Source organism: Paralichthys olivaceus, chromosome 23 (assembly GCF_024713975.1).
Source record: "Paralichthys olivaceus isolate ysfri-2021 chromosome 23, ASM2471397v2, whole genome shotgun sequence".
In the NCBI taxonomy this organism is placed as follows: domain Eukaryota; kingdom Metazoa; phylum Chordata; class Actinopteri; order Pleuronectiformes; family Paralichthyidae; genus Paralichthys; species Paralichthys olivaceus.
Genome location: NC_091115.1, coordinates 12,407,501 through 12,434,332, shown reverse-complemented (window position 1 = coordinate 12,434,332; position 26,832 = coordinate 12,407,501). Strand labels below are relative to the sequence as shown.

Sequence of the window (26,832 nt, the reverse complement as noted above, 5' to 3'; positions counted from 1 at the left end):
TCCATATTTTCAGTCCTGTTTGCAAAAATAAGCTCTGACCAATGAGAGTACCCAACTTTATCTCAATAGGGAACCTATTTGGGATTCTTGGGATGCCAATGAGTTCTTATTGTGATATAACCCTAACCTGTAAAGACATATTCAGATTCATGCTGAGTGTGTCTTTGGTTCCAATCTGTGCGAGAGGTTGACAAATGTTTTGTGCAGACCTTGGCTGGCCTGCCGTAATGCTGGTAGCTGTTTTGGCTCAGTGGCAGTGCCCGAGCTGGAGAGGAAACAAACAGACTCTTCCTCCCCTTGGTACCTCAGCTTTGTGTTATTTGACCAAACCTTTGTGTGTGTGTGTGTGTGTGTGTGTGTGTGTGCGTGCATGTGTGTAATGTGAAGTGAAGAGAGAGAGCGGGAAAGAGGTGGAGTGGCGAGAGACAGAGAAGTGACACAAATCAATGTGAGCACCCAACCCACCATCACCACCAGCAGCAGCAGTAGTAGCGGCAGCAGCAGCCTCGCCGACCTCCATCACCCTTCTGCCTTTTCCCTGGGAGAGACGGAGAGAGACGGACTTGCAGGAAACGCAGCCTCCACAACAACGCAGCATCCGGTAAGTTCTCACAGAGATACACATACCTCCCACCATCAGACAAGTTTTGGAACCAGTGTCAAAAAGGGGCACGCTGGCAGTGCGACGCTGCTCTCTGAAGTGCAGAGCGCACAGAGAGGGGCAGGCAGTCGTGGCTGAGAGCCTTTTTCTTTTTCCGCCTTTCCCATACACCGGCTTCTGTCACCGCTGCTGTGGCAAAGAGGAAGAATAACCTTTGGTATAGCACAGTGAGCGAGATACCACCGGTCCTCCTCTATTCATATGTAGTGAAGCCTGCTGGGAATTTGAGATTGGATTGAAGGAGGTTTCTTTCGCGCCAATCCCGACTCTGCCTCTCGGAAAGCATAGAGGAGGACGAGTTAGAGATAGAGAGGTGGTAGAGAGTTAGTTCTCTGTGATATGAATGTTGCAGTGTAAATATGGAGACGCCTGTGATATTCTTTAATGTTTCTTCACTATCACCAAGTGGACTTTATCAGGAACCTTTTGGATTTTTTTTAATGGACTTTGATTGTGTTTTTTAGACCATTAAGTAGCACCAATCGAACTGCCTGACTGTGATACATATACTGTATGTCTGTATGCACAATATATGTGGCACTGGATTATAAGAGATGATTTTATTAATATCTAAGATGTTTAGAAGCATTGCGCACATTAATTACAATTCTAGAAAGCTTTTTGGTTCTGCTGCCATGTTTTCTAAAACTAGTATCCAGTGCAAAAGGAATTCTTAGACAGTGCTTAAATCTGTCTTAATAATGATAATAACAACAATAATAACTAACAAATCAAGGACAGAATACAAATAGTCTTAATGTAAGCTGGGGATAAAGTGTTTTTAAGGAATTGCGGGTGGGGGCTGCCACACTGAATGGCCTGTTCTAAGACTGGTACGGGGGGGTGAGTTGACCCATATCTGAGGACTGACTGACAACCCCCCACATTATACTTCAGGAAACTGAAAACTTTTATGTGATGCAGAATTTGAGTGGAAGCCAGTGAACATGGATAAAGGTAGAGGGGTTATATGCTGCCAGGGATTTATTTGGGTGAGAACTATCACTACAACTGAAAAAGAACACAAATGAATATATCTCGGCATTCAAATGCTTCCTTTAAATAGCTGTTAAAGTGCACTACCAGTGTGAAATACTGTGAAATATCGAACATTTTTGGGTAGACCTAGAACTCGCTGGAGGGTTAACATTTCCCATGTGGCCTTTGAAACGTCAGGGGAAAAAAACCCAGGAAGTGCTGGAAAGCGATGTTAGGGATAGGGACATCTGGGATACCCAACCTTGTCTGGCTACTGCTGTGAATGGAGCCTGGATAAGTCGGATTAAAGGATGGAAAACTGCTGGAAAACTCTTCTCTTCATTAACTGATTTCACAGAAAAAAATATAATTTCAGTTTTACCTGTTGGATACCAATCCTTTAAAGATGTTGTAGAAGATAGGTACGTAGATTTGCGGACTTTGATTTGTTTTTGGCAGCATCAGAGGCATTTTCCAGGCTGTTATTGGAAAAACTCTAACTGCAGTCGACCTACAGTTCAGTTACATCTATGTGTTCTCACTGGTGCAGTCAGTGTAGGTGAATAGTTCAATTCATTGTATGTATTTCAATGTTCCAACTGAATGTGCAGAATTTCAAGTGGTTGAGTGATATTTCCCTTTTTTAATCTATAATCTCAGCCATGTATCACATAATATATCAGCACAAAAATAATTTGAGCTAGAATAAACAACAGAAAGTGAATTATTCATCTCTCCTTATAAATTGCATGACCATTAATTAGGCACAAATCCATTTCACACCTTTTGTATGATTCAAAGTGCTGGTGTCTCCTTTCTAACAAGCCTTTCATGCCCCGGTGTCCTGCCAGCGAAAGCCAGCCTTAACAGCCATGAGTGCACATGCGAGTGTCTGTGATGTGGTTTTGACCACAGTAACTTCCTTGAGCTGCTTGGTTTTCTCACTCAGAGTTTAGAGATGAACTTCCTCATTTGCTGACGATTTGAGAAACGGTCTTCAAAGTCAAAGCGAGTGAGAGTGACTGAGATCTACATCTTTACTGTGAAAACAAACATCTGAATCATTTCTGTTACACTGTTGCCTTATTACATTAGTCAGGCCTCAACTGACCTACACAACAGGACGGAGGTCCAGTCATTTCTCTGCATTAAAGAACATGAACTTGACTGAATGCTTCACAAATGGAAATGATCATGTTACTTTACTCCTGAGTTCCGACACAATGCACTTCTGACTATGGATTTTATTATTAGACCTATTCTTTTCTCCTCCCCCCTCACTCATTTTACTTTAAAGAGCCAATTGAAGTCATCACTGAGTCATGCTGTATAATTGTGCGCACTATTTATAGTCGTACAGTATCAAGTTCTGCTGCCTCCTATTTGTTGTGTGTCCGGGTTGAGCTTGGCAGTGGTTGATATTGTTATCAGACCGTGGCATCAGGGTTCGGCTTCCGCTCCCTTTTAGACAGCAATGAAAACACATACAGTACACAAAAATACACACAGACACACACACAGGGTTTGTGTTGTTGCTTGAATGTGTGTGTTTGTGTGTGTAGTGAGTGCATACATGTCCCGGGGCCTGTAGAGTGAGAAACATTGTTAGATGCAGGTAAGAGTCAGACAGACGGAGACATCTGTCAGTCGCTGAATGGTATTTTCCCAATGCGACTGATGAGGTGCTCTCGCTCGCTCTCTGTCTCTCTAACACATGCTCACACTCACACACGGGCACAAACTCAGGGCTCAGGTGAGGAAGCTGAGCATGTTCGAGTGTCAGTGCTTTAACGGGGTGTTGATCTCATACAAGACAGGAAGCGGTAAACAACCCCCCCAAAACATGTGGCGGCTTGCTGGAGCATACCCAGCTCCTCTTCTGCCTCTATCAAAGTGTGTCTGTGTGACTCATGGCATAATGAAACATAACAGCTGAGTGGAAATCAGAGCAGTTCTCCAATCTTGCACAGACATTGGTGCTGTTGAAGTGGAGTTTGTTTTGTTTTTGCAAAAGAAATTGTAAGCAGCCATCAAAAAGTGAAAGATGTTTTTTTGTCATGTGAAATAATATTAAATCCAATGTAACTTCTCTGAAATGTAGTGTAATGACAGTCCATATTTCAAGATCCCTTGAAGAGTATTATTGTTAGTTACTTAGAAATGTATTGTGATTACGTTATTAGATTGTGTTTAACAGGAATTAATTTTTTAATTACGGCTTCAATGTTTATTTTTCATGAAAAACAAGACAAATGACGTATGAAAAACCCGCTCGACAAGATATTCTACTCCAGTCCACCAGGTGGCAGTAATGGAGATGCCCATATAACAATGTTGACTTAATATAAATCAAGTAACTCAACAACAGTACACATGGAGAAGATTCATATCGTACAGATTTATTTAATTTAGACCCTTGTCCCTGTGGTGGAAACGCAGCTTTTCATTGGAAATCATCGTTAAATGACCGACTTACTTTACTGACGGGTCAAGAGGGAATGCAAATGGTGAGCATCCTTTGCTGGATCATGACGCAAACTACTTCAGACAGTCTGATGCGCTTCTTGACAATATATTTTGTATTCAAACAGTGTCATTACAGCTTCGATTACATACTTTCCCCCCAGGTTAGAATGAATGTGTGAATTTTGAGTTAATAGTGACAGCCCTGGTGTGGGTGCATGATACAAACGGAACATAAAAACATTGCTCTGCAGGTCTGTAAGAGTCTCAAACCTCCAGAGTACCCTTAACTTTCTTTTCTGTGCACCTAATGCTGAAAATGGAAACACTGTCCTGCCTTTCAGTTTGCTGACTGTCAAAATATCAGATGTTTTTCTTTTTATTGTCTTTATGTGGAGTTTCATCAGATTTTATTAAACAGACTTCTCAGCTGTAAATTCAAAGTGATTGGTGCTGATTCAGAGGAAAAAACTGAAACATTAAACAGATAAATACCTACTTAAGCATACACTACATTGAGTCTCCTTGTCTTTCTCTCTTAGTCTGTATGCTCTTTGCTCTCTCCTCTCTCTGTCCATCTATTTAATGACAAATCAGTCTTTCTGTCTCTCTGCAGACTTTGGACGAGGCTAAGGAGCGCGTTGCCAAGATGTATGAATTATTAGACTAATGAGCTTAAGTGGCTTGTCCTAACATTGTCTTTCTCAATCACATAGTCGAACAGAGGCTGAGGAGAATACACACATGAAACCACCACACCAACGCCTCCTCCTCCTTCATTTTCTCTCTTTTATATTTCGAGGTCAGGATTAAAATTCAGCAGAAGAAACTGTTAACTTTGCCTCCACCTTCTAGCAAGTGATCCTTTGTTATGAAACTGAAGGGTGTGCTGAATGTTTTATATATTCTGTGGCAGCTTTTAGTCTTTACAATATTTGACTTCTAAAAATGGCAGATCTCCCAAAAAAGGACAGTGAAATCGTGAGATGAAAAGATGCTGAGATTGTACAAGGAGTCGAGTAGAGTCAGGAGACTTGAGTGTGTCAAGTGTGACGTAATGCAAAAGTCTTCATTAGCTTAGAATGAGCTTTAGTATTTGCTAGATGGCACTTGTAGCTTAGTTTGTGTATATGTGTGTGTGTGTTTCTCTGTGGTTTTGGAGGTAAATATCAACGTCTCGCATTCGCGCATCAATAGAAAAACATGAATGCAAGAGAGACAACTACAAAAGCCACAGAATGAAAACTAAACTACAACGAATGTGAGTGAGAATGGATGCTGACAATGAAATGAGTCATTTCTGCACCGTAATGTTTTGAAGGTTCATCGTTCATCAAAGAGTTGTGTGTTCTGTTTGAGTGGACATCAGGAGCACTGCAAAAAAATCCTACTGGATATGTGGAAAAGAAATTCAGAAAGTTTCAACTGTCCCCTGCAGGCAGCAGGACTCTGCATAAAACTGGTTCGTTCAGTTTTGGCTGTTTACAGTTCTCAGGCAGACAGAGCTCCATAATATATGGACTCTGTTTGTGTGTACTTGAATAAATAGGAATTTCTTTGCTGATGTGAGGACCGTTTTGAGCCTACAGCCTACAGAGTGAGGACATTTTGCCTGTTCTTCACTATCTGACCCCCTTTTAATGGACTGTTTAAGGGGTAAGACTTGGTTATAGAGTTAGAATTGGTTTGAGGTCATGGTTAGGCATTTAATATTGATGGTTAAGTTAAGAGTAAGGGGCTAGGGAATGAGCTATGCCAATGAGAGTCCTCACAAACGTGTGTAGGTGTGTACCAGGACCAGCCAGTCACAATAATCAGACTGTCTACATTAACTTGAATGTATTAAAGGGTTAGTAAAATGAAAAATGTTTGGTTCTTTTTGTAGCTTTTGACAATTATCCATGATGAGAACACAAACACACACAATTGATCCTTGTAGTCAATGAGTGGGTCAAGCAGCTCCCATCCCTTTAAAAAAAAAAAAGATCCCAAAAACAAAAAGATAACGAAACAAGACCAAACAAAAAGAAATACACCCCTTGAGGCTTTCCTAATGAACTGAAGTCCAAGTCGGACAGAGGCCGCCTATTTCCAAACTTTTTTGTCCTCCTCTCATGTTCCTTTGTGCATCAAACTCTTCAAAAAAACATAACAAGCTGCTTTCATGGATCAAACGAGAGCGGCAGTGCTCATTGTGCCAATGCAGGATATAAAGAGGAGACAGTGAGCGGGAGAGAGAAATACCTTATTATTGTTATCAAAGTAAAGCCAGCTCCTCTCCTGCTGCTCTTATGGGACCTTTCGCTCTTAGACCCTGGGGAATCGCAACATGACCCGCATGCACACACCCCCTCCCTCTTCCTGGAACGCACACACGTGGGCCCGTCTTGGAGCACGTCGTTTCATTTGTGAAATTAGTCCATTCCCTCTGACCCTGTCTTTTCATCAGGCGCGGCGGTGCATATTTTAGTCCCGTCCCTGCGCTTGTTTTACTAATTGGTGGCTATACTTTGCCCAACACTGATATCCTTTGATCATCTCAGATCATTACGTTTACCTCATTAATTTGCTCAATGTGATTTTTCCCCCCCCCCCACTCCCAAATAAATTTAAGGGTCCATGCAAAATTGGATTAATAATAGATCATATAAGCCAAGAGAAAGTGTAATTCCTCTGTGATTTCTCCTCTACTTCTCTCGCTCTTCCTTTTGTTCTGTTTCTGATTGTGTATCATTGTCCTGTGGCAGGAGGTAGAAGGGCATTATTTTGGAAAATGTGCTGAGAGTCGGCTTTAAGGAAAGAGCTGGCTTAGCTGAAGACTTCCTGTGGGAGGTCAGGAAGTCTTTGGTCAAACTGAGCAAAAGAGGCAGGCCAACACATCTAAAACTCTTTCACAGCAGTGGTCGCCACTGGTTGATCTCGTCAGTTTTCTCTGTCGATCCCTGCTCTGACTGCAGTTGCTCCGCATACCAGCTGTGTGTCAGTTGTTCACACTGACAGTGTGTCCACTACTGGCAGCAGCTCTGCTGGTTTATATACTGCATTTCCCTCAATACTGGTCAGATTATGGACTAAACTAAATGCTTCTTTACACAGTACTTTCTATTCCACATCATCCACACACTGACAGAACAGCCGCCAGGGTGTTTGGGGGTTTAATGTCTTGCCCAAGGACACTACTATATGTGGACTGGAGAAGCCAGGGATCGAATCACCAACCCTCTGGCTGGTGGAAGACCCGCTCTACCCTCTTGAGCCACAGCTGCAATTGCTGGGCCGATAGAGTCCTGCAAGGGTCCGTTTTTGCAAACCTGCACTCGCCAAGCTCCGTATCTACAACTTCTGTGTGTCCCATAAGAACACACAGCTGCTTCTCCATCCATAACTGAATTAAAAGAGGAAGTATATTTTATTTCATTTAAGGAGCATTATACTGAATAATCTTGTGTGTGTGCTGTACCTTATACTGTGATGTATGCTAAAACTCAAAATGACTCCAGTTTTACTTTCAAATGTAAATATGTGTGTGTATATATATATATATATATATATGTGTGTGTGTGTGTGTGTATATATATATATACACACACACACACACACACACACACACACACACACACACAGAAGGCGCAAACATCCACTTTTACACTATTTTCCTACGTTTTGCTTCACGTACACTGGCTCCCTTTTGTTCAAACGTACATTAGGCATTAGAGAGAAACGCTGTAATTCATCCAAAGTGCGTCAAGTCTACAATCATGTCCCACTTACTCTCACCAAGTGTGATTGTAAAGGCTGCCAGTACTTCCTGTGTCACACCGCTCCCTGTGTTTCAGCATCAATATCTCCTCCAGAGAGATTTCTGCTAACAACAGGCTGTTGTCTGCGCTTTGTTGTTGACGGCTTCATTGTCAATCCATCCAACTCCAAACTCGCACACAAAGACGTGTGTTTCCCCCCCCTTCCTCTCCCTCTCCCTCTTGTTCTCTTCGGAGCAGATTACATCTGGGATCACTCTTGTCTACAGGCGCTGCTCGGCATTGTGCTGCGTCTCCCTCTCTCTTGTTGTCACATTCAGCTCTGTGCCCTCCTATTATTACATAGATAAGTGAATGTTTGTGTTGTGGCGAGACGGAGAAGCGCGTCTCTAATGTAGTGTTTTGTGCATGGGGTAAAATTGGCCCCTGTCACCTCTGCCACTCAAGGAGCCTGCTTGTCAGCCATATAGTTGTAAACTGTTTTTTAGGCTTTGTGAGTGAGAAAAAGATTATATGCGTTTGTGTATTTTTTCAGCAAGAGTTTTTTTTGTATGTGTGTATGTGTCTTTACATGACTGCATATGTCGTGTGTGTGTGTGTGTGTTTGCCTGATTACCAGCAGAAATACACAAGGGACAGATGAAGTGAAAAGCCTTTATCATGTACATTGAACATTTTGTGTATTCTTTTGTACATTTGCACCGTCCATATGTAGATTGAGTGTGTGTTTGAATCCGTAAGAGAATTTGTTTGGCACGGATAAAGAAGGTTTAGGTAAGAGGGAAATGCCAGACAGTGATCATGGCTCAAATTGTTCCCTGTGCGTGTGTTAGTAAATTGCTCAGGTTAACTTGAACTGTCTCTCTATGCTGGTTGAGTTAACCTCAGTCTAGTCCAGTAGACTCCAGACTGTCTGATAATCCAGTTTGGTTTGGTTGACCTCAGTCAGTGTTAACAGTGGGAACTCAGTTGCAGGAGCTGCAAGCCGTGATGTGATGACTCAGAGATGGAAGGAGACAGTGCTCCTCAAGGATGCTGAATGTCTTTGTCATTATTTGAACAACTTTTAATTACTAATGCTCAGACATTGGTTCAGTAAAACATTAAATCCAGCTCGGTTTTGAGGTTGTGGAGTTTCTGTACAACACCAGAACAGCTTGTGAAGGAGTGATGGAAACTTTCCCAAACAAAGGTCTGAAAGAAGCTGCAGGTTTCTTGTCCACAGATAAGTCTGCAGCAGTAGGTCCGCCTGGGCACCAGAGAGGTTTAACTGAGTGTGACTGAACTGCTTTCAGACATGCACTGAACTCTGGATATTTTCCTGTAGTTTTCCAGAGGGACTATATGTAGAACGTTTATGTCTGAGTGAGCTGGACATCTGTCTGAACTGTTCCTTCCAGCCACACGTGTAGAAATCTCCGATGAAGATGTCAACATGGAAAGACGACAAGATTTGAGAGCCTTTGGGAATAAGGGCCAACGCTGTAAACAAAAACTGCAGCAGAATTTATGCGTCATTACCTGCTTCCTGTTTCTTCCCAGGCTCCACCCCTCACCTGAATGATCCAGTCATGTTTTTGTTGTGAACGTGTCTGACCGAGACAACTTCCTTTTCCAGGTAATGACTTTACTGTGTAATAATATTTTTATAATTACTTCTAAAGGCCCAGTTTTTATGGTTAATTGCAGAGTCCAACCTGACAGTTCAGGATACAGATTACTATGGTTAACCTTGTTTTAAAAAAACAAACAAGTTTGTTACACCAGTATCTCTTCTGTTGCATCAATATTTTCTGCCCCCCAGTATTCTGGGACATGTAACTTCTACTTTCTTTTATTACCAGCCACCATCGGTGTCATAAAAGCAAACAGACGTAAAATCTGAAGGATAACATTTTTAATTCCTCTTGTGTAGAACAGTGAGAACATTCGCAAATTGTTTTAGGGATGTGTGTGTGTGAGGGTGTTACAAATCCAAATGGACTACTGTTAATGAAATGAAAACACCAATTACAAAGGTCCATTTCTGCTCCTGTGTCTATCCTAAACAGTATACATGTGTACTCCACTGCTGCCCTAAATAATATCACCGCAGAGTTGGTCTTGGTTGAAAGGTATTTCTTTTAAAACTGAGGGTTGTTGTCAGTGTACAAAGGGCGGAGGAGCCGCACACTTCAATTAAAAAGAAAACATCGTAGCTGGAACAAGAGTGGGGACCTTGAAGTCATGTTAGGAGTTAAAAATGTGAAAGATTTTACATTTTAGAATGAATGTGCAGGGCTACAAGTGACCGTGTTCAAATCCATGGGAGCTTTCATTGTTTTCTTCCATTTGTCTCTGTAAAAACTTTTAATAACCAGCTTTCCTTTGAAGAAAAGACTTGTAGTTGACATGCTGTTGTCTGGTTGAAAGACAGAATAATGGGACAGGTAGGGGCTGTTAAACTCCACCATATGTTACACATAACAACAGTGTCTTTTTATTTTTATGCCTGTGTAAATGTGTGTGTGTGGTTTGTGTTTTCTTGTTTGTCGTCTCCACCTGTTATCTTCTCTCTCTCTGAGTTTGTACTGTATGCTCAGATTGTTAATGGGTATCCCTTATAGTGGGTCACAGTAATACAATGTGTGTGTGCTACAATGTTTACATGTGTGTGTGTATGAAACGTTGCATGTGCACAGTTTTCCTCTGATCCAACACACACACACTCTTCCTCCCTCCATGCGTTCTTCCACTTTCAACATCCTTCCCTTTCTTATGGAAAAGAGCCAATTAAACTTGTGTCTGTTTGTTTTAAACAAAATGGCTTTTAATTAGCACGATCAAAAAGGCTTCTTTCTGCAGGCCCCAGGATCCACTTTGTAGTTCCCCCTCCAGATCGCACATGGGTTTGATGCCACCTGATAGGACGCCAAGACAATCAGAACACTTTTATAATGAATACAAACACACACACACATTCACTTTGTCTCAGTATATCGTTTGTACTCCTAAAGTCTTTTGTTGTATTGTTAAAATGACCCTTCCTTCATGTTGCCCACATCCTCTCAATTCTTCCTGTGCTGCTCCTTTCTTCTCTTTTGTCCTTTCCGTCTCTGATCTGTGTTGCTTTAATGACGTGGCCCAGTGTGGCTGCTGGGCATGATCCTGTGTACTCTCTTTGCCTCCGTGACTGCAAATTGCTGCTCAGTTTGTTTAATGACGAGTGATTTCTATATAAATACACAACCCTTAACCCATGTTAAGCACAATTTGTCAGGGATATCAATACCCTGAAGCAAGCACACATCTACATATTACATATTGAATGTACATTTTATTCCGGACTCCCCAACCATTTTTATATGGAGTAAAAAGCAATAAGTTTCATTTTGAACACTTAAATCCTCTTTTAACATTAACATTATGCTACTTTGCCTGAAACTGGTCCCTCAATCAAAACAACAACTACACGTTTCTTGTCCCATAATCGTCTTGGGTCGGTTTAGTTCCCCACTGAGTAGCACGCAGTGTATCTTTCCTTCATCACACCCTGGAAGTTATAGCAGGGACAGGTGAAGCCAGTGATGAGGTGCAGCCTTTCTCACAGAATGAATTAAATAAATGGGGGTAACTGGGTTGCATGTGCACACACACAAAAGTCACTTTTACGCACACCAGATTCCGAATGAGAGGACTGAAGACTGAAAGCTAAGTTCTCACGTGAGAGAAGGCCATTGGTTGCCACAACTGCAGCTGTCTGCATGGACTGTAAAAATGTTCTGGACGACAGCACGAGTGAAAACCTTGTAGTTAGACATGTCCTGTGTTATTGTGGTGGGACAAATGGGAATATGGTGGGATGCCAGTCTACATATTTAATGGGAAACAATAAATATGACGCAATTAAAAACTAAATGTCTTTTTACCTTGAATAAAATAGATTTCTCTGGGTTTTAACATTGTTAGAAACAAGTAAACAAGTCAACAAAATGTACACCACAGGTCTAGTTGTTGTCAGACATTTTAATTAAAGAATTGTTACCTTATATATTTAAATGCTGTGCAGTTTTTATAGCACAACAAAGTCTAGCAAAGTGGTGCTTTTAAAGTAACATGGTTTTATTGTAGAATTGGTTCTTGCATGTAGATGGAGCTTTGTATTTGCACAGATTGGAACAAAGTCTCACATATTGTTTCCCTGTCACCCTGCAAGCCAAGCAAAAGAGGTTTTGGAGTGTGAGTGTGTGTTTATAGGCTCTACACCTCTGATTATATATGCTTTGTTTATTTTGCCAGATGCTCTCACACTTCAGCCCATATACTGCATATGCTCTGTGTGTGTGTTTGTTTGTGTGTGTGTGTCTTCCTCTTTGTCTGTGTGTCAGGTGATGTCCACTTTATCGTCGGTCTGTTGCTGACAGTGGCTGCAGGGAGTAAACATGTGACCCAATCAGCTCACTACTGCTCAGCTCAGCATGGCTGCTAATTGACATGTGTGTGTATGCGTGTCTGTGCATATTGTTTGTGTGTCTCAGCTGAAATAGGTTCAGCTGACAGCTGTCAGGTTGCTTGACTCAATCTCGATCTCCTCTGTCTTGCTTTCTTCCACATATTCGGACACACAAACACAAACACACACACACAGAAATTATACATATATGGTGAAGACGAGACCTTTTGACTAAAACTATGTACAATAGATGTAGTTATGAGAATTTGCCTTTAAGCACAATGTTCCTAAATGTTTTAGTTATCATAAGTCACATTTATAGTTTTCAGTGTGACACAGACCTGCTGCAGGTTACGAACTGACAAATGTGATGATTGACTTTTCAACATACTCATGAGGACACTATTGAAAAGTCATCACGATTAACATCATCATTGGTTGTAATTTTTATTAGTTGTCTAATAACTGATCAGAAACATGAACACATACATAACATAATGTTACCTACACAAAAGAGGTTGCTGTTTAGTAGCTCTTTACATTCAGCCTTCATTCATCAAATGACATAAATGAGTCAATATAAAAAAGCTTTGTTTTTATCAACATCATCATAACAGCAACTGCTGAATTCCTGAAGCCCAACATATTTAATTTGACAGCTGTTGGGTTTATTTGTGCTTTCATATATATATATTACACACACATAAAAGTATACATAAAAAATAGCATCAAAGCAGCCAAACAGCAGTGAACAGCAATGAGGACAATTGTGCTGTAACACTAACCACACCAGATTTTCCATCTTTTTAAATCAATAGCAACAACAATAACTCTCCAACAGATAAAACCAGCATAGCTAACATTAAAGGATGATGCTCATATTCAGGTTCATAATATATTGATTTTTCGTTATTATTTAAAAAGGTTTAGACGCTCTTATCTTCAGTGTCTGAAACGCTTGTTATTAGCTCCTGTCTCTTTAAGGGCCTCCTCCCTATAAATTACTGAATACAGTGAATTCATATCTTTTCACTGTCCAAACATGTATGAAAAGACCCAAAATGAACAGAGTAAGTAAACCTAGTGGAGCTGTGCACGGCTCCCTGTGTCTTCTCTCCCTCGGGCTGGGGAGCTGTCCATGGTCCCTGCGTCAGGAGCCAGAGATTGCTTATGTTTATTTATAGCAAGTCATATCATCATTGCAATATTCAACAAGGTTAATGTATATCCCATGTTTTCCTAATAGCATGTAGCCCTACTCTTAATGTTTAAAAAGAACAGAAAGAATGTTTTTACAAAATTTCCAGCACCAGTGGTAACGACCAGATGCAGTATGAGCCGGCATTCAAGGATTATTCCCCAGACAAATGTCCGAGCAGCATCTGAGCATTAATGGCTGCACAAGTCTGGTTTGTAGTGTGAGTTAACCCTGACCCTACTCTGCCATCATAGCATCACCTTCAGCACTCACACACACACACGTTCGTGGAGTTGTAATCTGTGTGTGTGTGTCTGATAAATGGACAGAAACAAAGCACAATAGGGACCAAAAACAAGACAACACAGATGATATATAGGTTTATGTTTGAGACATCTGTGTGTGTGTGTGGAGCTTCACACCCTCTCTAACTACTACCACTGCAGCCTTATTGTTGATATGAGTAGCACTTAACGTATAGACAGTTTGCTCTCAGCCGTCCCTCTCTTTACTTTTCTACAGCCCTCTGTCTCCGTCACAGCGAGTACTCGCTTTTGTGTGTGTGTTGGTGCACTTAGCATGGAGCCCCTTTCATTTCCATATAATTAGATTGCGTGTGAAAGGCTACTTCCAGTGCATTGATTAAGTGTCAAAGGAGAGGAGACAAGCATCTAGGGGAGGAAGAGGGACAGGAGGGGGCACGGCACCACAACAACCTGACACACACACACACACACACACACACACACACACACTCATCCATAGAGTGATGTCCTGGCTACTAAAAAGGTCACTAACAATAGGATCTGAAAGTGTGTTTGTAATAATGAGCCGTCTCGTGTACAGTGTGACATTGGCCCTTGTTGGTACTCTTTGTTTTGACAGAATCAGAGCAGACAGCCTTAGCTTCATGTTTTCTCGGACTGGCCCCTGTTGTCTCTGTTTTAATTTATGTTTCGCTGTGGCTCAGTCTGACTCGGGTGTTATATGACCGTCCGCTCTCCTGCCCTATATAAGGACAAAACTTCCGGACTCTGTGGAGCTTTGCTGGGGTAATGGATTGTAGTCTTTCCCAAACTGTATGTCTCGAGGACTAGTGAGAACATCACTCCTACATCTCTGGCTTTGTTTTTATCCCCTTGCATCTCTTCCTTATGTGATGTGATGAATTTGTGCACAGTCAGGAGGTGGAGGATTCAGCGTGCAGCTACTTTTGAATGAAACAAGAGAATTGCGGTCATTCTCTAGCTCTTAAGTGTTTGTTTATGTCAAATTTCAAGAGATTCCATGAATGTCTAGTGTTGCCATTCTTCAAACTTGGACTGGCAATTGTTGGTCCTTGGCTGAGATATGAGCTTTACTGAGTTCCATTCTAGTTTGATGCATGTTTTTCTTCACCAGAGCTGCAGGAGTTTTGGAACAGGAAAAGTTAGATGCCAACAAAGGAATTAGTATTGTACCCTGTGGCCCATTAACGGAAACATTGACATTTCTGTTTGACTAACAGCTGGTGAGTTGCATCCAATCACATCATGCACTTGCAGATTCTATTGTTAATTAAGTTTCAGTATTTGTTATGTATTTAATTATGATTTGTATGTTTTCTGCTGAATCTTCAATACTGTTTGGATTTTACACTTCCTGTGAAGAGCAGAGTTTTTCCCACCACATCTAAATTTATAATCCTTTGCTTTAAATTGTTGTTTTCCTTTATAGGACATTTTATGCCATTGTTAACAGGAAGTGAGGGGAGAGAGAGATTGTGGATGACATGCAACAAAGGTTTATTTGGAGCACAAAATGAAGTTAATGACAGATTTAGTTTTTGACTTTCACTGATTACAGTTCTGGTTATTGAAAGATTTTGACCTGTTAGTGGCACTAGATGTGATGACAATATTGCGGGAAGGGAGCGACACTTGTGAGCTATAGCGAACTCGAGCTGCGCTGCTCTGCTCTAATCGTGTGACGTGCCTCACTCTCCACAACCCACCATACTACACACCATATTGTTGGTCTATTTGAGCTGTAATGATTTCCCATCTCTCTCTTTGCTTGTCAATGCCTCTGCTGCAAAGCATCCACTGGGCCTCGACAGAGGGCTTAAAGATATTTGCTCATCACTCCCCATTAGATAAATGTAATCATTGGGGAAGTGATGAAGTTGGAGTCAACAAGCCAAACTGTAACTATGTTCTGCTGCCATAAACCTTTCAAATGTGAATTGTCCCCCTGCAGAGTTAACAGCAGCAGAAAAACATTCATGGAGTAATAATTGACTTAAGTGCAGATTTGCAGTTGTTTCTCTGGAGCTTTTTTTTTCTACCACTTCTTATAATGCTGGATCTCTGCTTGTAGAACCAGGTTTGGTGGAGAGAGAACAGGATTGAACTTGGCAAGTCAAGTGGGGCTGCTAAAAGCCCCAGCTGAGTTTGGATAACAATCCTATCTGCACACACACACGCACTGTACTGTAGCTGCTCTCTGTGCTAAGTGCTAATTAGCAGAACAAAGCATCTGTTGTTCTTTTAAACACATGACAGTTAAATATTTCATCTATCCGTCTGTCTCTACCGATCCTCGGCTCCGCTGGAGGAGCAAGAGGAGGCAAGCTGACAGCGCGCATGCACACGCACACACACGCACACACACGCATGCATACAAACACACACTCACACTTGATGTAAATGTACACATGCAAGCACAGAAATTAATGCAGAAGCCAGCATACACAGCAGTAGACGTGCTGGGACACACACTTACACGCGCCGCCTGCACTCTTATGTGAGCTGACAGCAGCATCAGCGTAATGTGCCATATTAAAGTGAACAGGACCTTTATTATAAACACCATCCCCCTTAGAGAGAGAGAGAGCCAGAGGCGGAGAGCTGGAGGTTTGGTCTGAGGGAGACAGGGCCAATGGCTAAGTGCTTATTACCCTGCCTTCTGTGACATTTACAAATATGTGTTCTTTGTTCTTCCACTGTCTGAGGTGGGGAAGAGGGGGCGATAAAGAGGGAGAGACGAAGATCACAACCTGGAGAGAAAGGAAAGGTTAAGTGAGTCGAATGATTTGAGAGAGGAAAGAGACATCTGATGCTCGCCGTCTCTTCCCCACCCTTGTCTCTCTCCTCTTCGTCTCCCTTCCTCTTCCTCTCTCCGTGTCTGTCTCTCACGGCTTGAAGGAGAAGTGTGGGGGCAGAGCGCTTGTCGTCTTGTTAAGCGGCTGGCAGATGACAGAAAAATTAGAGGCAATTCACTCTTGACAGGTTGTTGTGTGTGTGTGTGTGTTTGGTTCCCCCCCCTTTTTTTTTTCTGCTTCAAATGTTTTTTGGCGGTTTGTTTTCAGTCAAGCTGTCTCGCCAGCACAATCACTGCAACTGGTGCATGCTCGCACACACGCACATACTTAGAATCACACACACACACACAAGCAAAAACATGTGCAGGTTTTTTTGTGTGTGTGCGTGTTCTCATTGGAGACTGATCTGATTTTGTGTTCTCAGATTGGTGGCAATGGGAGGAGGGAGAGGAGCCGTGTGCTCACAAAGATGTCTTCCCCTTCACTAATTATCGAGACAGGCTTTGATTGCCTGTTTGGAAACACTTCCTCAAACAGCTGTAATGACCGTGATTAGGTGGCGCTGTCGATGCTGTGCAGGCGTTGGGAGGAGTGTGCAGTCGGTCCGTTTAAACGTCTAACCACCTTGCGTTTATGTGTATTTTTTGCTGTCGTATGACATTTTTTAAAATTATTCTTACATTTCAGTGCAGGCTTGTGCCTTACTACATTATCGCTCCTTCCTTTACTGGTGGTCTGTAAAAGAGCGAGGGTCAAGTTGCAATTTTCCGTCCAAACCCGACTGAGCTTAAGGAAAAATTTGTTGAAAAACTTTATTTGTTGTGTCCAAACCTGAACTGAGCCTCATTTTCCCCCTGATAACAAACACATGCAGTGGAAAAAAATCAAAGCTAATCTGACTGAACCCGAATATACGTACAATATTTTTGTCCAAACCAGGCCACGACTCATAGGGGCCTGACGGGCTCAGATATCAAAACTCTCTAGTCTGTAACTACTGGACAAATTTCACTGTTACTGCAGGAAACGCAGCAGCATAATAATAGGCAAGTTGCCCCCCCACCACATCTGTTCTAAGTAGGACCACAACTAATGAATATCAAACTTTTTAATTATTCAGCAAATATTGACTGTAAAACAATTTCATTTTATTTGCAGAGAAGTGGACAGTGGCCAACACCAATGTCAAGGTGATAAATCAGTAGTCTAGTGGAAAGGCTAAGACTCTGGTATCTAATTGATGTGTGTATGCACATGAAAGAAAAGTGCAGCAGCTATAACAGAGTACCAGTCATGTCTTTTCCACAGGCTGGTATCAAATTTGGGTGAAAAGATTCAACTTGAGCAAAAATGTACTCATTTATGGATTGGCTGTTTAAAATATTGGCCGATATGTGCCGTTAATAGACATATTGGTATCAGCATTTATGTTTGCTGACATCCAGCAATTTGAAGTACGTTTAAGGAACCATTGCCCATTTTATTTTTATTTAATATACATTTATTGGAGGGCATAGTTGTATTTTTCTTACTCCCTAACATTGGACAACAATCCATATTGGAGACCGAAGGGTGAAGATGTTTCTCCTCTTCAGTACAACCAAAGGAAAAACACCTATGTCACATGGATCTTTAATGTTTCCTCTCTATTTTTATTTCCTCCATCAGAGAAGTTTTAAATGATCAAACCACACTAATAATTTAACTTGGTGTTAAAGGGTTATTGTTGCAGTTTATGTGGACATGATTCACCTGGAGGAACCCAAGCTGCCTGACCCTCATTAGAGCGTGGAGGCATTCGAAATGAGCACCAAACAACCACACGGTGCGGCAGCCAGCTTCTCATTAGAAAGAGAGAGAGACAGAAATAATGAGAGAAATGGAGAGAGAGCGAGAATGAAAGCAGAGCGAGGGATCCTTGATTTGATTACTTCTGCCTGTTTCTCTTTGTTTGTGTGTATAACTGCATGCACGTGTGTTAATGTGCATGTGTGTGTTTTAGTCTCAGGGATGAGCTGATGAAGAGAGGGGCCATTCGTGTTAAGTGGGGCTCAAGAGAGTGTGTGTATCTGTGTGTGCGTGCGCATGTGTGAGAGAGAGATGTGTAGAGTCTACAGTGTTCATGTGCTTTTGTGCATAAACACACACAACATGAGTTGACGTGTTTTAGGGTTTATCTGGCATTGTCAAAGATGTGGAACACACACACACACACACTCACTCACACACACACACACCAAGTCTCAAATAAACTTCTTTGTCAAAAGAGTTTGATTACGACATCAGAGGACTAACCAATTTTTTATTATATGTTTTGGCCGATAAATCTGTTATCGCAATTTTCTTTTCCCCCCAAACAGAAATCCATATTTGTCGGGCACTAGCATGAATAAAAGAGGCGACCTCAATTCTTTTAAACTTTTAAACTGCTGTCATAAAACTGTCATCAAAATTATTACTTATTTTATTTTGGGAAGCACGGTGGTGTTTGTCTCTGAATGTTGGCCCTGTGATACGCTGGTGACCTGTCCACAGTGTACACCATCTCTTGCCCAGTTTTAGCTGGGATTGGCTCCAGCTCGCCCTTTCCATTCTGTGTGCAGCCAATCAAGCACTCTGGGTGGGACTATTTCTGGGATTTCTTATGAACCTCCAGTGGCTGTCGCTCTTTTAACTCTCTCTGCAGCTCCTCTATCTGTTACTGTACATGCTAACCACCCAGATGTTGTTCGTCCGACTGTAAACAAGGGCTAAAATGTAAATCATAGAACTTCCTGTCCAGCAGAGGAGCTCCCTGCATGATGCTGCATGTTTACAACAGCAGATGTAAGCTCTTCCATGAGCGGTACACGTCAGTCGTAAAACAGACATCAGTGCTGTCACAGTGAGGAAGAAGAAGGAGCCAGGAGGCACCGCTGCAGTTCTGGCCTGCAGGAGTGTATCAGTGTCACAGCTAACACACATTAAAACACTAACTCACACAGAGTAGTAACATTCATAGGCAAAGCATGATTCTCTTCTGAACATGAACATGTGTTATACCTGGGATTAATGTTGTCCACCATCCCCCACTGTATTTTCTCTTATCTCTAGTGTGGAGAATAATCCCTTTGTGGAATTAATCTCCTTTAAATAGCGTTTGTTACTGTGCTGAGATGCATGTTCCACTTCTGGAGCGAGAGAAATTTACCCATTAAGTGATTAAATCAGACCACAGGATTGGTCTGTTGCCTATAGTAATGACAGTCATGCCAAACTGTAGACATCTGTTTACATTTGAATCAATTTGATGTATTTATTCTTAACTATGTTGATCTAGTGAAACTGAGTTTGTCCCAGAGCTTTGAATCACAGTGTGAGTCTGATAGGGCACAACAGGTCCAGTTATCCAGGCTTTTATTGCACATAATTATCCTTGGCTTTTGTCGTGCGCTATTTTCAATTATAGCTTAGAGAAACATTGATTGCATATCCCTTATTGTCTGCATTGTCCTGAAAGCAGCGCCGGACATCAGCTACTGGATTTGTCCAGCCACGATTTTCCTGTGATCCCAAAAACTATTTTGTAGACATATAATTATACAGAATAGACTGGAATCCTAGAAAGGCCTCTTGATCACAGTTGCTAATGTGATGTGAGTGGTATAGACGGCAGTATTGATTTAAAATGAAAGCATGTCTGAGTATTTAGAAAAACATCAGATTGAGTAACTTAGTAGCTGAAGGAAGATGGTAGGTGTAAGAGATTCTTATGATCTGATTGTTTAAATTAAGATTGCTGGCTCCTGCCTATAATTAATGAGCAGAAAGAAAATCAAAAACAGATCACTCTTAAGGTTTTCATACACAGGGTGTGTGTGTTTTTTGGTGAGGGGGTGCAAATAACACAAAATGCTTAATACTTGCCTGCAAATATTTTGGGAGAAGGAGAAGAATATTTTTTCTATAGCCCACAAAAATGGTGTACAGGGATTGGTCAGTGCTTCTTTTTCTGGCACAAAGGCTAAAAAAAATCAACTTCCTTCCAAAATAAATAAATCTGCTTGTTTTGCCTGGTAGTTCAATTAGTTCATTAGCTCATTAGTTGCATGAAAACACCTTGTAGACTAGGAAACGTTATAGCTATTGAAGTGCCGCAACCCAAGATAGGTGTGGAGGATGTTATTTGGCATTTAAAACTTGAAAAAAGGGAATACTAAAGAAGCAGGAGTACATAAAACAAAAAGGTACTTAAACAGAGAGACAAAAAGATCCCTGGGAAATCCAACAAAACTAAATCATACTAGAGAAAGAAAACAGGAACAACACTAGTAAAATAAAAAAATCTGCAGCACCCCCACAAGCTGCCAACTCATATCCCCCTCCATTCACAACTGACTGGCATTTACCTTTATAGCCTCACCTGCCTGGAACCTACTACCAGCGCTGGTAAGTATAGGGTGAGCTAAACAGAAAGACAAGTAGAAACCACACTCAACACGACAAACACAAGACCAAGTTTGGACTCTAGGTTACTGCTGACCTCACAATTCAACCTGTCTGTAAAATACAGACGATAAATGCAATAGGTTGACTGAAATGTGATCCAATGCAGCACACTTCACCCATTCTCTGTCACCTTGAGTCTGCCCAGCCCCTCCTTTCTCAGAGACCTGATTGTGCAAACCTGTTGTCACTCTCCCTGATCGACCTGCTGATCTGACCCCTGGCAAAACTACAAGCAAACAGAGCAAAATCACAAACATAGAATAAACTGTCAGCACATATTTTCTACATAGGGCATTTACAGTTGCAAGCATATACTTTGTATGGTTCATTCCTGCTGATCTTGTGTGTGCACGTGGCATCATTTCAGCTGCTTGTGCACCTCCCACCTTTTTACTTTGGAGCATGCCTCTTGCATGTAGTTCCGTAGGTCTGTCCCGACAGATATCTCTGACACCTCAGTGAGGTAGAATAGAATCCCAAACGGCTCACAGAGACTGTAGAGATGAGACATTCTGCAGGAAACTGTACCTCTACAACACCTCTTCGCTGCCTTTTTCTGGCTTTGTGGTTTTATTTCTCTCACTGTGCCTGAAATGTTAGGCATCATGATAAACAAGCATAACGTAGTTGTTTTAAATAGCATCTCATGGTTGACATGATGGCATTTTGACAAATTCATAAAGAGGTTGACTGAACCTCATTGTTAGGAACTCCAGGTTTCCCCTTATAATTTATTTCTTGTTTCCAGTATGTTCTCTCCCAAATTAGACAATTAAATGCCTTCATTGTATTTGGCCAAAAAAAAACAAGTTGTTGTTGCTGTTTTGGCTAATTTGCTTGGCTGACAGTCAGGTGGGTTCTGGTCTGATTGTCCGCAGTGATAAGTTCAACAGTTGAACCAGCTGAGCTGTCTTGGTGTGAGCCAGCAGACCCATAATGCAGTCCTTGTCTGTTTGAGGAGGGCAGCCTGGGACATTGACCCACACAACCCCCTCGCAAATGATAATTCTCTCCCTAATGTTGTCGGTTCACTTGGAACATTTAATAACATTAAAACATTAAGCAGAACATCTGGGACATACGTCCGGTCAGACTCCTCCAGACAGAGGTTTTGTTTTAGAGACGGAGAGAGACAACAAGGCAAACATGTGTCTTTGTTGTTGTCTGCCTCTCAGACAGAGGTGAGAGGAAGGAAAAAATAGATAGACAGGAAGGGGGAGAGCTGTAATTTAGCCGGCTGCTGGAGGAAGTGAGATCTCTGGGGGGTGTGTGATTGTGACAATCTAAATGAATAGAGACATCAGTGATTGTGAGTTTGTGTGGACACAAGGAGGGATCTGTGCTCGGTGTGCTTTACCCACCCTGTCAAATCCAAGACAGCCTTAAGTGTGTTTATCAAACTTCCTCCCCCCTTTTCTCCCTGTCTCAGCTCTGCGTGGAAAAGTGTGTGTGCATGTGTGTGTCTGTGTGTGTGTGTGTGTGTGTGTGTCTGAGAGTGCAACAGGTAGGTGGCAAAATGTACACAACAAAGCTCATCTTTTCTCTCTTTTGTAGAGTCTGACAGATATCGACTTTTGGGGGCTGATATTAGGGAAAGAAAAAAATCTTACACACACACACACACACACACACTCACACACACACACCCATATGCTTTTTGATTTATTGAACTTTTATTACAAACAAATTAATTGAGGCTTGATATTTTCCAGTTTTCTTCATTTAACTTCATTATAAATAAAAAAAAAAACTAACAACATAAATACAAACAAATATACAGACCTTAATATAAAACAGTTTTATATCTGTGCATATCGTCTGTGAAAGGTTGATCTCAGCAGATATAATCGATCACCAGATAAATCTGTGCAGTGCTCTGTGTGGTCGCCTGATCTATTCGTTCCTTTCTTGCAAGAAGACAAAGATATCAATGTTATACTTGGAAGTAAATTCTGAAATGTAGGACCGTACTAGTATTGTCAGCAAATTGTACATGGAAGTATCACAAGGCAAACTGTAGAATGAACCCATTCAGACAATTATACTTAATGTTGTCAGAATATCATAATTCATTACTTATAACCAATACTTATAATAATAACACCATGATAGCGAAATCATGTGAGTGGAATCTTAGTATAAAGTATTATAGACTTGATATACTCAAGTAAAATTAGGACCTCAAAAATGTACCTCAAAAATGTACTTAAATACAGAACATGGATAAATGTACTTCAGTTTGCTTTTCAACCCATTTTGGTTCAGAGCAAACCTCTTTGAAAATGATTTTAACAACGAACAGAGTTAAACTTTCTGTCACCAGTAATTAGAGTTTTACTGCTCAAAGTGATTCAGTGTCTGTTGAGTTTGAAAATGTCCTGTTAAAGCAACAGACGTGTACATAAGTAATGACTGTTTTCTTCTTGTGCAAAGTTAGGGGTCATAAAAATCCTCAGGGCTTTGTTCTTGGATATCCACAGGTAAGTGAATGCACAAAAATTCAGCCAGCAATTTTAAATACCCTGTCAACTAAGTTTCAGCAAAGTTAGATGCTAACGAACTGTCCAAAAAGGAAAAGATTTCATGAAAATCTGGTGACATTTTGAATTGAGTATTTGTGGACATTTTAGCCTGATGGTGGTGCTACAGGAGAGGTCAACAAGAACATTAGAATTATCCTCAGGGGAGAATATTTATCCCCCGCACCTATAATGGAAATGAGGTCAGTGTTCAGACGTACCTGTTTCTGAACCAAAACATTGTTCTGCAGGAAATCTTTGTAGAGTGATCATGGCTATTCTGCAGTTTACCCTCCTCTATTCCCCCCCTCCCCTTCCACTTTACCTAAAGCAGAAACAGCAAAAAACTGTCGAAGTTCTTGTACAAAAAAATGAATAACTCGCTGTGACTGTGTCAAAAGGGCAAATCTGCAATGGATCCCAGCCTCCACAAATCCATAGTTCATGCTCTCTTAGTGCAGTGCTCGCACTGAAGCCTGCGGTAACTGTATGTGTGTGTGTGTGTGTGTCGGCCTTCAACTGTCAAAAGCTAACACAAACAGTAAAGTCTAGCGAGAACAAACAAGTTTTTCTCACAACTGACCCTCTCTACAGTGACTGTCGAGTTAATATCAAAGACGGACTGGAGCTGGACACCTGACTGGTGGCAAATTGATCAGGCAACAGAATAATGACAAATATGTCACTATTACCATACAAATGCTTTACATTTGTTTTGAGCATGCATGTTGACTCATTCTGCTGCCTCTTTAAAACCTTTTCCAGTTGAAACACTGACCTTATTAGGACCAGTAGACCTCATGGGGACCCAAGCCTGATCGTAATGAGGTACAACTTAATAACTGAGGTCCTGGTTGAGGTTAGAGGTAAGAGGTGAATTGTGGTTAGAGTTGGGTAGGAATCGGTTATGGTTAAACTTAGGTTGGGGATAAAACTCAGTACTTTGAGTGCTACGAGGGGGAATGTTAAAGAATGTTAACCAAACTATAACTATCTGATTCAAATTCAAACATAGAAGGAATAAATGAATAAGTAAATAAAATAATTAAATAAGACCACAGACTCTAGCAGGGCAGTGGAAGGTTTAGTTCATAAAAAAAAAATCCTCCTGACAATGTGTCTCCCCTGGCAGTTGAATTTACAATTAAAAATATATGATGAATAACACTTTTACATTATAATAAATGTATAATAGGAGAGCTGTAGTTGAGATAAATGTCAATCAAACTGATTGGGAACCATCTGACAATATACATATATGCACACAAAACTGTATGTGACTAATTTGAGTTTGAAATAAAAATGTATATTGTACAGATTCTTTTTTAAATATATATTTTATATATATATATAATATAAAGAGAAATAAGCATGAAAAACATAAATTCTAGCAGCAAATAACTACATACAAAAAATGGAAAGAGTGTGGGGAATAAATAGAAGTTCCTTAATCCCTCCTAATTATAACTGAATTTTTTCTCCTTTATTTTGATGTGGGCACATGATGGTGTTTCCCTCTCACACTCATTGTCCCTCCTGGTTTTGTGGCCGGTGAGAGGAGCCATTCAAAGATTTCCTTTCAGCAGTAGTGTCGCTCCCTGGAGTCTGTGTGTGTTTGACTGTTTGAAGAGAAGCATCACAAGACCACTGGTGTGAATGTGACTCTGTCTTTGTTTCTGTGACATTCTGTGGCGTTTCTCTGAAGCGTAACTAGCAAAAATCACATTTTCATGTCTTGTCGTCAACTCCTTCCTCTTCTTTTCAAGGCTGCTCTTTGTCACTTTTTTTTGCTTCCCCTTTCTTCTTTAAGAGGGTCCTCATTCTTAAAATCTTTATTTTAGGACAGCGTGGCAGCAAGTGGTGATAGAGTGAAAAAGGGTTGGGCAGTGTGATTTTTTTATTTTTTTATTTTTAAATATGTATATATAGAGTCCAATCAATTGCATGTGTGTACGTAACATTTTCTTTACTAAGCAGAACCATATGCAGACAGTAAAAATGTTCAAATATGCGTGAAGTGTACCAGTCATGTTTAAGTGATATGATTCCCATGCTTGCATCACATGACTCTCGAGCATCCTTAACTCAATCACCCTTAATTTATCTCCTGATTGTATTTACTGTTTGAGTAAATATATGTGACATTCGATTATTTTTGTACAATAGCTTTCATACATTTCCGACTTAAGATAAACTCTGCTGTGTAATCTAAAGATTTTCTGCTCCTCACAGCTCAGTATAGTGCATTCAGCTTTTACCCGGTAGCTCTGTGCACATGTGATCTGCCGTCTTCCCTCGCCCGAGGCCAGGACCTCCGTTATGTGTGAGTAAGCTGTCCAGTGTGCGATTGCAGTGAAGTGGTTGGAAAGCTTTTTGCCTGTACGAAGGCTTTTGTTTGGTCTGGACATGGAGAGCCTTTCAGGAGGGTTTCATCAGACGGTTAATTACACCACCTATGTTGTGGTTGCTGGTGGTACTTATGAGAAAGGAAGGTGCCATTGGACAGTTCTGTGCTCTCCTTTTGTTCCCCAAAATTACATATTCAAAAGGTTTGTCATGAAAAATTCCCCTTATTGCTTAAAATGGCTTAAATGTAACTCTACACCTTCCTCTTTTTGTGACTAGGATCTATGAATATGCTAGTAACCCCTGTTCCCAGTCTTCCCCACCCTCACAGCGCCACCTGCAGTTCAGGAGCCTTCTCCAGCTACTGTCATATGGGATCTGGACATTGGCTTCTTTCTTTGCCAATTGTTAATCCCAAATTTCATGAAAATCAGTTTAGTAACCCAACAAACAGACAGAAGTGAAAACATTATCTCCTTGGTGAAGGTTATGATAAACCTAACCCAACTGTGAGGGGGTGCCTCTAGTTTAATGTCATATTTTCATCAATAACAGTGAAGCTATGATGTGCTTCAAAGAAAGACCATTTACTGGCAGGTTCACCATGGCTACTGTTGGGTGAAGTTACACAACTAAAACAACTTTCTTCAAGATTGAAGTCATGGTTTGTAAAAAGAGGAAGAATACAACAATTTCAGATCAGAGACATGAAACAAACTGTGGCCTCCCATGTAAACGTCAGGACAGTTTTCCTGCAGCACTCCTGTCTATGGACAATGCACAGCTTGTGCATTTGGTCTCTTACTCTTAAATGTACCCTTTGCTTTCCAACATAAATAAATAGAATACGACGACACTGAGATGTCTGCACCAGATATTAAGTCTGAGATAAAAAATAGTCTTTTGT

General features: G+C 41.0%; 1 protein-coding gene across 1 annotated transcript in view; it reads left to right on the top strand.

Annotated features, from left to right (window-relative positions):
• Positions 1-26,832, top strand: part of sox5 (SRY-box transcription factor 5) — a 222,283-nt gene that overhangs the window by 5,192 nt on the left and 190,259 nt on the right. The window contains exon 2 of the mRNA XM_069520277.1: positions 388-601. The gene's annotated coding sequence lies outside the window, so the exon portion shown is untranslated. The remainder of the gene's footprint in view (positions 1-387; positions 602-26,832) is intronic.